This window comes from Rhinatrema bivittatum, chromosome 11 (genome assembly GCF_901001135.1).
Source record: "Rhinatrema bivittatum chromosome 11, aRhiBiv1.1, whole genome shotgun sequence".
NCBI lineage: Eukaryota > Metazoa > Chordata > Amphibia > Gymnophiona > Rhinatrematidae > Rhinatrema > Rhinatrema bivittatum.
This window is the reverse complement of record NC_042625.1, coordinates 80333881-80346644: the sequence shown is the minus strand read 5'-3', so window position 1 is coordinate 80346644 and position 12764 is coordinate 80333881. Positions and strand designations below refer to the sequence as shown.

The following is a 12764-nucleotide window of genomic DNA, read 5'->3' as shown; positions in this document are numbered from 1 at the left end:
CCTTCCCTTAGCCCTTTATTCCCTCACCAGTATAGGTTTAAGGTAACTGCCCAGGATCAGCAATGCTTGTGCTTTTGTCTTGGTCTTTCGTGAGTGTTCTAAATGTTTTAATTTTACGTGTGTTTGTCTGTTTGCCGCTTAGGGCCTTGGTTTAAGCGGCATATGCACACTCATATGTGTGCACAAAAGTAAAATACACGCTTACGTTCAACTTTTATAAAATCTAGAATGTGTGAGTAGAGGCTACTTTTGCACATATATGCTAATTTTTATGTGTGTAACGTTTGTGCAGGGCATTTCATGTTGGTCCTATTGGTTTGCAGCAAGAGTATCAAGTATGTCACTTGTTAGCATGTCATGTTTGAACAATAACCTGCTTCTGTGCAGGGTTATTGAGAAGACTGCCAGGAAAGCGTCCATGCATCTCCCTGCCCACTGTAGAACCTGGATCAGCAACTGTAAGAAACCAGGGTAAAGCTACAAAGAGAGAGAGGGTGCGGAGGTTATACTGCAATTAAAGGAGAAGGCATTCAGCGAACGGTTCACTTTGTTCCCAGCAGCACTTTTATCTCCGCAGAGCCAGCTGTCGGTAGCGTGAGCTCTGACCTGCAAAGATGTTCCGGAAGCATTGCACATTGCCTGGTAGGGTCCTCTCCTCAGCACTGTAGTAGTATCCTTTGAGAATGGAAGTGAATTTAGCAAGCTTACACAGCAGTTGTTGACAGGTGCTTCACCCTGATGGCACTCATTAGTATTTGGGGATAGCCTAGGTCCTGGGAGCTTACTGTGTAATCTGTGGCTGGGCTGGATCCTTGCTTTCCAGCCCATCCTGAAGTAATTCCTGTTGAATCACTCTTAACGTCTGAATGACCAAATAGAATTCTTCCCTGCTGGAAAGGGGCCGACTGCAGCCTCTGCTGCCAGCACTGTCAACATCTGCGTCGGTGCTTCAAAATAGATTTTGGGTCTGCCCTCCCAAACGAAAATGAATTAAAACCAACAAAGATTTAGGGTCGCGATATCTAAAGAACCTACTGCCTGAAGAAGCATCTTAGCAGCCCCATAATCTTACATGTTTCCAAATGAATTGAATTTATAAAGGTAACAGCACTATCCAAGTCTTTTAACTAACCGTGTTTTGGGTAGAATAAACCAGTACTCACTTTCTCTTGTCAGAACAAGGTGGAACAAGGGAGGCTTTTGCCCTAAGCCCAGCTAGGAAGAGGGCACAGAGCTCCAGCTCCCTCCTTCCCTCACCTGGCCTTCTTAAAGCAAGAAAAGGAAGCCCATAGTGATAGAAAGGTGGAACCTGTCAGTGCGCACTGGCTCAAGCCCCACATTCACCTCCAGGCCCAGGCCCAGCCCCAGCAGCTTCTGGGGGAAAGTGGGAGGTTACCAGTGGTGTGTTGCAGGGATCAGTCCTCGGTCTGGTTCTGTTCAGAATTTCACAAGTGATACTGCGGAAGGACCTTTGGGAAAGATTTGTCCTTTTACAGGTGATAACAAAATCTACAATAGGGTGGCCACCCTGGAAGATGTAGAAAACAGGGATCTAGTGGAGCATGAGGAACGATCTAGAGTTTGGTAGCTAAGATTTAATGCTAAAAAAGATGTAGTGTCAGGCCTTTAGGTTGTAAAAGCCCAATGGAGCAGTACAATGTAGGTGGTGAGGTTCTTCTATGCTTGCAACTATGGAGGATGAATCAATGGAAGAGATTATAGAGTTGAGCAGGTGTGTGGATGAACAGACTAGATTGGCCGTATGGCCTTTTTCTGCCATCATATTTCTATGTTTCTGTGAATCACTTGAGAGACACTTTGGTTCATGCCTGATGGGTCTCCAGTTACTAAACCAGACTCTACTCACTACACTCAATGATCATCCCAGTCCAGCATTTAGACTGGACTATAGTTGCAGAAGAGACTGCTTGATCTAGTTTATTGTTCTGTGCTGGCAGGAAGGATTCCCCCAACTCTATACTCACTCTTCTTTCCTGATGGGAGAGAGTCCCCCAAGTCAATATTGCTAATGTGCATGCAAATAACCAAAACTGCTAATGGCCTCACTAGTCATTAGCTCTGGATGTACCCTCTAGCATTAATATCTAAGAGGCTTAACACAGCCTATCTAACACTAACACCTTAGAAGCTGTAATAAACATTTTCAGCCTTAGTGACATTAGTCAGTCCTGATCCCCTCCCCTCCCCAAAACAAAAATGGCCTTTCCAGACACTGTCGTTCTCCCCACCTCCCCAAATCTCTATTGACCCTCAGGGCCCACCACTGGCCATCTCCAGATCAAAGTCGCTGCTGAAAGTGTCTTCTTCAGCTTTGTCTGCAGGAGGGAGCTGGTTCCCCCTTTGTGCCTTGCCCAACCAGCAGTGGCGCCAAAATCAAAATGGTGCCACTAACATACTGACCCTGTTGCCAAAAGCACATGCCCGACACCGTTTCGTAGGGGAGGAGGGCACGGAAACCTGATCCTGTTTCCATGGGGGGAGGGAGAATGCAGCAGCGTTATGCTGGTTGCACGGTCTGTAACGCGGCCTTGGTAACGTTGCTGTGTTCTGCATGCCATTAGTTTGGTACAACTGGGCGTTAAAGCTCAACGTACTGCCATGCTAGATTTAACGTAGATGTAACAGGGCTGCTTCCAGAAAGGGGTAGGGATAAAGAAGAAAACTTAAAGAAATGGAAAATAAAGCAAGGGCTTTAAACAGACACTACTGAATCGGAAGTGAGTGGATGCAATTTGCTTTGAAAACATTTCTGGAATCTGCTAGATACTAAGAAGCATAATCATTTAGGGTCAGAGGATATCTGAAGCAGTAGCAGCGGCATAAAAAGTGGAAATAGTTCATCAGCATGCTTGCTTTCTACGTCTGCTTCAGAATTTCCTTGTAAAACAAACAAAAAAAAAATGATGATGCGGAGGTGAGGCTGGGCAAGGCGTGGTGATCATCTTGGTATGGCTGGCATGAGAGAGGTTGATGGAAACAGCCCACAAGCTTGTTTTGCCTTTCTATATTTAGCCGCATACAGGTATGAACAAGGCAGGAAAACATAGGGCTGCAGCGTGCGCCCTGTCCTGACGCTTCCCCTTCTATTTGTGACTGCGGGCAAGATGAATCTGATTCTATGAATGTGCTGGAAAGCAAACCCCCCACCTGCCTCATAGGGAAATGTGTTAACAGAAGTGTCGGTCCCAAGCAAATATTCTGTGGGCAAGCATGCCGAAGAACGCAAGGAATAAGTGAAAATATACCTAACACGTGGGGAAAGACACAAAAGAATTTGCAAAACAAGGAAAGAGTTGGACCAGCAAACAAGAAAACACATAGATAAGGAACCCTTGTCCTAATTAGATGTGAAGTGTGTTGTGCGGAACTGGTTATAAGTGTTACATACAGTGAACTTGTTCCAATATGATGCAGCAGGAATCTGAAACCGACTTTATTTGGTACCCAGGCTTTTCATTTCGTTAAAGCTTGAGACAAGAAGTGAGTAGCATCTCCCCATTGAAACAAGGATTGGTAAAGCAATACTTGAACCCCTAAAACAGAAGAGTGCCTCCTGGTGGTGGCCTTACAATATATTGCAGTTTTTAACATATGGCTGTTGTATATCTCAGCAATAAGATGGTGTGGTCCGTTTCAGGGCACCCCTTTTGGAAAAGGCTGAAATGGTCTAATCCGTGTGTAGCTGGAGTAGAGGCCCCTAAGGGGGAAGGTGTTCATTCTTCTGGGAGAGAGAAAAGAGAGCCAACTTTCTGCTTCACCTGCACAGAGGGAATGAGCTCTCCCAAGGAGTTCCCTGGAGAACACTATTGGCATGGCCCATTCTTAGTGCAAAGAGAGACCAGGACTCTAGGAGAGCATTAGAAGACAGATGGAGGAGGAAGCTGGAAGGAGTTTGATTATCCTAATGCAAGCTCCGCTGTTCACATGATCCTTCGGTATTTCTGGAAGTCCTATTGCTAGACAGGTAACTCATCCTTTAATGTAGCAGCATTTATGGAAGAGACTTCATGCGGATATCCCCAGCAACAAAGGATCAGCGTTGAAAACAAAAAAAGCATCAGGGGTCAGCAACCAACTGAATCTTGGTTGCCTGAAGATTCTGCAGGAATATTGCCTCAGTTATGCCCTAGGGGGTATAAAGTGGTTAATCAAAATAGGGAGGAGGGGTGGGGGAGCAATGCTTATTTATAAGGAAAGTTGGGAAGTTGAATCGATTTAATTGAGGGCTGATAGGGAATGTGAATGTTTGTTAGTGAAGTAGGGGGTAAACAAGCTTTAGGCATGCTGGTGCTATATTCCCCACCAGGATTAGGGTGGATGAACTTATTGAGCTTGTGGTGAGGTAGCAGAAAAATTTCCCAATTTGATTGAGGTGGGTGATTTTAATTTACGTATAGAAGATCCTACAGATACATTAGCCAGTAGGTTAATAGGTTCCATGATGGCCTTTGATAGTGGGTGAGCCTATGATTAGTGGGTGAGCCAATTCATAATAAGGGCCATATGATAGATCTGGTTTTTGGTTCTGTTTAGAAGTGGGAAAATTGAAACTAGAGGGGGTTGAAGAAGTGGGGTGGTTAGATCACAAATTGAATCTTTTTTCCTTCTGTGCATTTGAGAGTAAAAATGTAAAATATGATATAAGGATAAAAAAAAATCAAGAGGAAAAATAGATTCTGACAAATTTTATCAGGAATGGAGTGAAATTCCGATGGTTGGAAAAGAAAATATGGTGGGGTTACTTGATTGGTGGAATATTAGCAGTAGAGAAACGTTGGAAAGGGTAGCGCCAGAAAAAATTTAAGAGCTGAAGGCGTAGGGCTTCAGCTCCTTGGTTCTCCCCAGCTTTATGTAATCAGAAAAGGGTGGTTAGGAGAATGAAGAAGAAATGGGTAAAGATGCATGATTTGGTAGATAAGCTTTTATGGCGTAAAGAAGCAAATAGATATTATGGTAGGTGGTTTCTGCTAAAAAACAGTTTCTGGAAGATAAAATTTTAGCTGCTGAGAATAAATCAAAGGAAATGTTTGTAGTGGTATGCTCCGCTTTGGGCAATGATTGTAGATCAAGGACAGTTATTCCAGAGGAGCTTAATGGAGATAGTTTTGTGAAATTTTGGAAAAACAAGGTTCAGTAGTGTAGTTTTTCTTTGACAGCGAAGGGAGGAGAGATTGATAATTGTGTGGAGATAAGAGGTGGAAGTCGTCAAGACCTGAGTTTGAGGAATCAGACTTGGGGTCTAGAAGAGTTTTCCGCTGTGGGGATGAAGGAGTTGTGGAAAATGTAACTAAAGCTTTCTTGTCCTCCCTTTCTGCTAAAGAATATGCCAAATAAATTTTGACCAGTTCTACAACAAATTGTTAATATCTCACTGTCTAGTGGTTGTTTGCCAGTGTAGTTAAAAGAATCAGTTGTGACTCCAGTGTTGAAAAAGCCAACTTTGGAAAAGGGATGTTGTGCAAGTTATCGTCCAGTGGCAAATAGCCCATTATTGGCTTAGGTTATTGAGTGTACTGTGTGTTTACAGTTGTCCTCATATTTGGAGGAGACTAATGGATTGGATGTGTGTCTAGACGTGGTTATAGTACAGAGACTGTGCTCTTGGCAGTACAGGAAGAGGTTTTGAGGTGTAGGGAGAAAGCAGAATCTGTGTTTCTAATCCTTGGAGATTTGTCTAGCGCGTTTGACCTTGTGGACCATGTTTTATTGTTGGAACGATGTGAGGAATCGGGTCTGCAAGGAACAGTTTTAACATGGCTGAACTCTCTTTTGGAAGAGAGATCTGCTGTGGTGCAGCTGCGAGATGAGCATTCTAGGCGTTATGGTTTCGAATGTGGGGTTCCACAGGGTTCGCCTCTCTCCCCTTTACTGTTTAATCTTTTCATACAGCCATTAGGGAAATTAAAGAATTGGAGTGTAAGGGGTTTCCTTTATGCTAATGATGTGCAGTTGATTCACTCGACTGGTGGTAACATTGAGGATGCTATGGTGATGATCAATGAGAAGCTGTCTGCACTTTAAGTGTTTTTTAAATAACTGCTTAGTGTTGAATATTGGGAAAACAGAATGAATGTATATTGGACGGCACCTCTTCCATGTATCCATCATCCTTCCTGATGTTGCTCCTGAGTCTACTTCTTGGAGTTTCATATCATGACCCCTTGTTCTACAGCTTCTTTTTCCATTGGAAGAGATTTCATTCCTGTGCATTATTTAAAAGTCTGTATCATATCTTCCCTGTCTCTCTTCTCCTCTAGGGTATACATGTTTAGTCTCTTCTCATAAGCCTTTCGGTGCAGACCTCAGACCATTTTGGTTGCCTTTCTCTGGACTGCTCCTATCCTGTCTCTATCCTTTTGAGATACGGTCTCCAGAACTGAACTCTACACCAGGTGAGGCCTCACCAATGATCTGTACAGCGGCATTATTGCTTCCTGCTGGTTATCTCTCGCTATGAACAGAACCGGCCCCGGTATCGATCCTTGAGACACTCCACTTACCACCCTTCTCTCCTCAGAGTAGGTTCCATTTACCACTGCTCACCATCATCTGTCAGTCAAACATCTTCAGCTCCTTTCCACCAGAGAAACCCAATGCTGATAAGAGAATGGAAGAGGGCGTGACATAGTCACAGGTAAACATATTGAGGTTGATATTCAAAGGGTTTTGTCTTGCTAACTTTTGGAGTTAGCTAGACAAACCCTGGTGTTTTAAATTTTTCCCCACTTGCTGACTAAATTTTGTCTGGGCGAATTGTTTCCCTGGAAAAAAATGAGGCAGCCCTCATCTTACATGTCTTACAAGTGCTCTGATAAGATGAACACCTTCCTTCTGTGGCAAAGCCCTGCTACTTGAAGTTCCAGTTCCTGCCTTGTTCTAGTCTGCCAAGTTCCAAGATGTGGTTCCTGTCTTTGCTTAAAGCTCAGTCCAGCTTTTACGTAAAGCTGCAGTTCCAGCTCTGGTTCCTAAGTGAAGCTCCAACTCAAGTTTCCTGTACTCATTAATCCATCGCCTGCTCTCAATGCTAAGTCCCCAAGGACTGCTCCAAGGCCCCCAATTCAAGTCTCTGCTCAGAACTTCAGTTCTAGTCATTGCTCCAAGCCTCCAGTTCCAATCTTTGCTTGGAGCTTCAACAGCAATCACCACTTTGTGCTCTCACCTTCAGCTTCACATTCAAGCTTCTGCCTCCAGCTTCAGTTACTTGTTCCCAACTTCAGCTTCACATTCCAGCTTTAAACCTCAGCTTCTGTTCTGAGTTCTGGGTTCAGCTCCATGTTCCAGCTCAGGAGGTAGTTCCTGCACCAAGTTCTAGCTCCAGTTTCCAGCATCAGCATGACAGGAATCCTCCCTCTGTCTTAATCCCAAAGACCTACCCATGAGTACCCATGTGGCTAGGGAACCTTAAAGCTCAGTCCCTGTTCTGCTTATAATCTAAGAAACCTATTTACTCCTATTTTATGTCTATGGAAACATGTTCAGTAAATAGGAAGTGGAGGGTGACGTGACTTGCTCAAGATCACAAGAAGCATCAGGGGGAGAAGCAGGATTTGAACCTTGGCTTCTCTAGTTCTCAACTTGCTTCTGTACTCACTAGGGCGGCTACTTCTCCACACCTTTCCCAATAGCCCTTCCACAATATTGCTTATGAAAATATTGAACAGAATCATCCATCTCCCCCTTTTTAAATGAACAGAAAAAATATGTAAAAATCTTTGGATATTTTTTGGCTGAGTCAATGTTTGGTTCATTCTGTTCTAAACAAACTGAAAATTGCCTTATTCATTACTAAATGCGCATTTGTTTTAAAAGAATGCACATCCCTACCATGAGGGCACAAGAGACTCTCACTGTAACTGCTGCTGCTTCCCTTCCTCTCCAATATACCTACTTTTAGGTGTAGTGAGGGACCCTCAGTTTTCAGACAGCCAATGTAAACCCATGTAAATGGCTTTGAAAATTGTCCTCGCAAAGCCCTGGAACAAATTGTACCTTAAGCGCATGCACAGGCCACTCTCCTGTGCGCGCGATTCAGTATTTTAATTTATTTTAATTAGGGCCGGCGGTAAAAAGAGGCGTTAGGGACACTAGCGCGTCCCTAGCGCCTCTTTTTTGACAGGAGCGGCAGCTGTTAATGGGTTTGACAGCCGACGCTCAATTTTGCTGGCATCGGTTCTCGAACCCGCTGACAGCCACGGGTTCGGAAACCGGACGCCAGCAAAATTGAGCGTCTGGTTTTCGACCCGCGAGCCGCGGGCCTATTTCAAATTTTTTTTTCTATTTTTTTTACTTTTTTTTAACTTTCGGGACCTCTGACTTAATATCGCCATGATATTATGTTGGAGGGTGCACAGAAAAGCAGTTTTTACTGCTTTTCTGTGCATTTTCCCGGTACCCAGAGAAATTAGCGCCTACCTTTGGGTAGGCGCTAATTTCTGAAAGTAAAATGTGCGGCTTGGCTGCACATTTTACTTTCTGTGTCGCGCGGGAATACCTAATAGGGCCATCAACATGCATTTGCATGTTGCGAGCGCTATTAGGTTCGGGGGGGTTGGACATGCGTTTTGGACGCGCTATTACCCCTTACTGAATAAGGGGTAAAGCTAATGCATCCAAAACGCGCATCCAATCGCGGGGTAACAGTGGAGCGCACTGTACTGTATCGGCCCGAAACGGGAGCAAAACAACCAGCCCAGATCTGTGAAGAACGAACTATGCCACACCCAAGCACATTTTCTTCTGTGTCCTTTCCTCATCTGAAACGACACAAACAACAAAATGTTGTTTCGTTTCTTTTGTTTTAGCACAATGAAAAGACAGAAACAAAATGAAATTAAACAGAATAAATACAAACAAAAAATAGTAAAAAAAAAGCAAATGTTTTTTTTCCAAGCACACCCCTAAAGACTGGAAGATGGGGATGAATCAGCAGATGTGACATATCTCAACTTTAGCAAGGCTGTTGACTATCAGATGTGATGCATTAATTATTATTACTCTGGCATTGCTATAGAGCCCTAAACCAGGTCATTTTGTTGCAAAGTGCATACTAGTACAATGAGTCCCTGCCCCAGAGAGTTTACAATCTAAGTGGGTACCTGAGGCACAGAGAGATACAGTGACAGGCCCAAGGTCACACTGATTCAGTGGCAGTGCTGGGGTTTAGGACTGAAGCATAGGGAGATAAAATGACTCGCCCAGGAACGCAGAGAAATTCGGATTTGACCTTGCATCCTACATGATGTCCTGACTAATAGTTCCCTTTTCCAGCCAGTCCTCTCCCCCACTCCCGCATTAATAAAATAAATTTATGGGAGGGGGACCCGATGACAGATGGTACCAGCAGCAGTGAAATGATGCTGAAACATATCAATCCCATTTCAAAGAACTGCAGACGATACTTGATTGCTACTTGCCTTAAGCTTGTATTTGAAAAGATGAGTATTTAAATCTAAAATCCAAATCCAAGGCCGGCAATGGTGGTACTGATTTTTCTATGAAAACAGCATGCAATACCAGACAGCCCACCGTGCTCTACTATACGAGTTGAAAACCAGGGCCGAAGTGGACCGAGCTTGGGCAGAGTCCTGCACCTGACAAATGATTCAGTTCCCCTGCCTTGTTTTCTTACTGCCATGGCACCTCACTGCAGCGGCATTTAACCCCAGCCTGGTAGAAGGATGCCGGAGTTTTCTCCCATTCTTGTTTGTACGGTGCGGGCTCAAAAACAGGATGGCAAATGTTTTCCTGCCGCTCAAAAAACGAGACTAAACAAAGCAGGTCATGCTTTGTGTCCGGCTCATTGATAACAACACTTGCAAGAATGCTTCGCAGCTTGGCCAGCTGCCTGCTTAATTTTTTTTTCTTTTGTTTACAGTGAAACATCTCCAATTTGGAAACTCTACAGTAAGGACACCTCTCCATTAAAAGTAAGCTTGCTGGGAGGACCTAGCTTTGCGTGCGCTGTGTCATCATGACTCTGTGGTGTAGGTAGTGAGGACAATGCTTTTATTTAAAATGAGCTGCCTTTTAAAGGCCAGAGTGAGCACATGCAAAAAAATGCATTTTGGTTCATAAATAACACCGCAAAACATTCCACAGAGCAGTAAGAGCTGACTCATACACCAGTCACGGCCCCGGTTTTTGGCAAGACGTGCCACTGGTTGGCAATAAGTTGCCAATGTGGCAAAATAACTTGACACACATCAATTATCAAATGCATGAAAAAGCAGATCTAAAATAATATGTGCTGACCAAGAATCCTTCAATAAAGTATCTCAAATAGAGCTCCTAAATGTATCTAGTGATTTATCTTCTTGAAACTTCCAAGGTATATATGTCACTGGATGAATTGGTATAACAGTTTTTCCTCTCCCCCTCACAGGCCTTGTTTCGTCAAAGATGGAGTCCTCAGGGGCAAAGCTGCACAGCTCAAAAGAGACCTTATCCTGTGCACTTATTTCTCAAACACATACTTTCCATTGAGTCTAAACTATCTTATCATTCATGTCTACAATGACCAGTTAACTGGTTTACTATTTGGCCGATGAGTTTTCCAGATAACATTGGCTATCAGCACTGAATAGCTGATCAAATGAAGCTTAACCGCATCCCAGGACTGAAGCTGAAGGTGAGAGCACAAAGTGGTGATTGCTGTTGAAGCTCCAAGCAGAGATTGGAACTGGAGGCTTGGAGCAATGACTAGAACTGAAGTTCTGAGCAGATACTTGAATTGGGGGCCTTGGAGCAGTCCTTGGGGACTTAGCATTGAGAGCAGGCGATGGACTAATGAGTACAGGAAACTTGAGTTGGAGCTTCACTCAGGAACCATTGCTGGAACTGCAGCTTTACATAAAAGCTGGACTGAGCTTTAAGCAAAGACAGGAACCACATCTTGGAACTTGGCAGACTAGAACAAGGCAGGAACTGGAACTTCAAGTAGCAGGGCTTTGCCACAGAAGGAAGGTGTTCACCTTATCAGAGCACTTGGGTAGCCTTTTGTTCCTAGCAACCCTCTTTTAGCTTGGCTTTGGACAATACAGTTCAATGGAGAGAGTGGCTATCTTCTCCTTTCTTGGACTTTTATGACTTCTAGCCCTGCTTACTTCCAATTCCCTAGTTGGCACTGTTGCTAAGAATGTAGCCCTTCATTCCCTGGCTGTTGCCCACCCAAACCTACCAACTGTACCTGAATTTGTAACTCACCTTGATCTTGGATTGGAAAGATGAGTGATTAAATCCAAGGTTGACCGTTTTGCTGGTGATACCCAAATCAGCAACAAGGTAGACACCCTGGAAGGTGCGGAAAACATGAGAAGTGATGTAGTAAAGCTTGAGGCATGGTCTAGAGTTTGACAGCTAAGATTTAATGCTAAAATGTGCAGGGTCATGCATTTGGGTTGCAGAGTCCCAAGGGAGGTGTACAGTATAGGGGGTGAAATTATGTGCACAAAACAAGACTGGGATCCGGGGGGGCGATCATATCTGATGATCTTAAGGTGGACAAATAGTAGATAAGTGATGGCAAAACCCAGAAGGATGTCTGGGTGCATAAGGAGAGGAATTGCCAACAGGGAAAAGAGCTGCTATTATTTCTGTATAGGTGTCTGGTGAGACCTCATTTAGAGTACTGTGTACAATTCTGGAGACTGCACCTTAAAAAAGATGTAAACCAAACAGAGTCAGTCCAGAGAGCAGCCACTAAAATGGACAACAGTCTTCATCATAAAGCATATGGGGGCAGACTTAAAAATCTAAAGATGTATATCATCTAGGGAAAAGGGAGAGACATTTAAATATCTCCATGGAATACATTTTTATTTACCGACATTTGATCTGAGATATCACATTGGTTTACATTCAGGTACTGTAGGGATCTCCCTATCCCCAGAGGGCTTACAATCTAAGCTTGTACCTGAGGCAATGGAGGGTAAAGTGACTTGCCCAAGGTCACAAGGAGGGACAGCGGGACTTGAACGCTGGTCTCCTGGTTCATACCCCACAGCTCTAACCACTAGGCTAATCCTCCTCCCCACAGGAGGAGCAGAAAAGAGGTTCTAGAATGGAAGGTCATGGGGTGAGGATGAAAGGGGGTAGACTCAGTAATCTAAGGAAATCATGTATTTCTTTACAGTGAAAGTGGTGGCCGCATAGATCTCTGAGGGAGAGGAAGGGATTGTCAAGCTGAGCAGGGTGTATGGATGGGCCGCATCATCTTTTCTGCTGTCCATGTTCTTTATTCCTGTGTTTTTATGGATGCTATTAAGGCGTGGATGACTAAGATGCAAAGACAGAAGATTTGCAGAAGGGGAGAAGGAAGGCTGCAAGGATCAAGTGCCCGAATGGGAAGTGGGAAGGGAAATAGAACAACAAGACGGGGAAGATATGTCTGTTGAGTTGTGGCTGAGAATCCCTCCTAAGGAATACAGCACCCTACACTATTCAAAGATGGGAAAACCTCAAAATAGTGGAGGAAATTGGGTGAAAACCACCTTCCACCTTTGCAAGGGCACAATCATTGGTTTCACCTCAAATATTTTTATAAAAACGTGTTTTGTTGCTTGTGCCAAACGATTTTTTTTAACTGCTTATGGAAACTCCAGAAATGAAGTGTAAGTTTAATGGCGAAAAAGAAGCTCAAATAACATCCCAGATAAACACCCTCGGTCTGTGCTATCAAAGCTATCAAAACAATAAGAAAAAATCATCTGAGAGTTTTATAAATCCTCAATATAACAACAGTGGAA

The 12764-nt window shown here is 43.8% G+C and overlaps 1 long non-coding RNA gene across 1 annotated transcript; it reads left to right on the top strand.

The window, feature by feature from the left end:
* Positions 1 to 519: 519 nt before the first annotated feature.
* On the top strand, positions 520 to 11890 carry LOC115073445. The gene is made up of 3 exons (XR_003852015.1): positions 520 to 642; positions 9896 to 9947; positions 10403 to 11890. It is a non-coding gene; the product is annotated as an uncharacterized LOC115073445 (long non-coding RNA).
* The last annotated feature ends 874 nt before the right edge of the window (positions 11891 to 12764 follow it).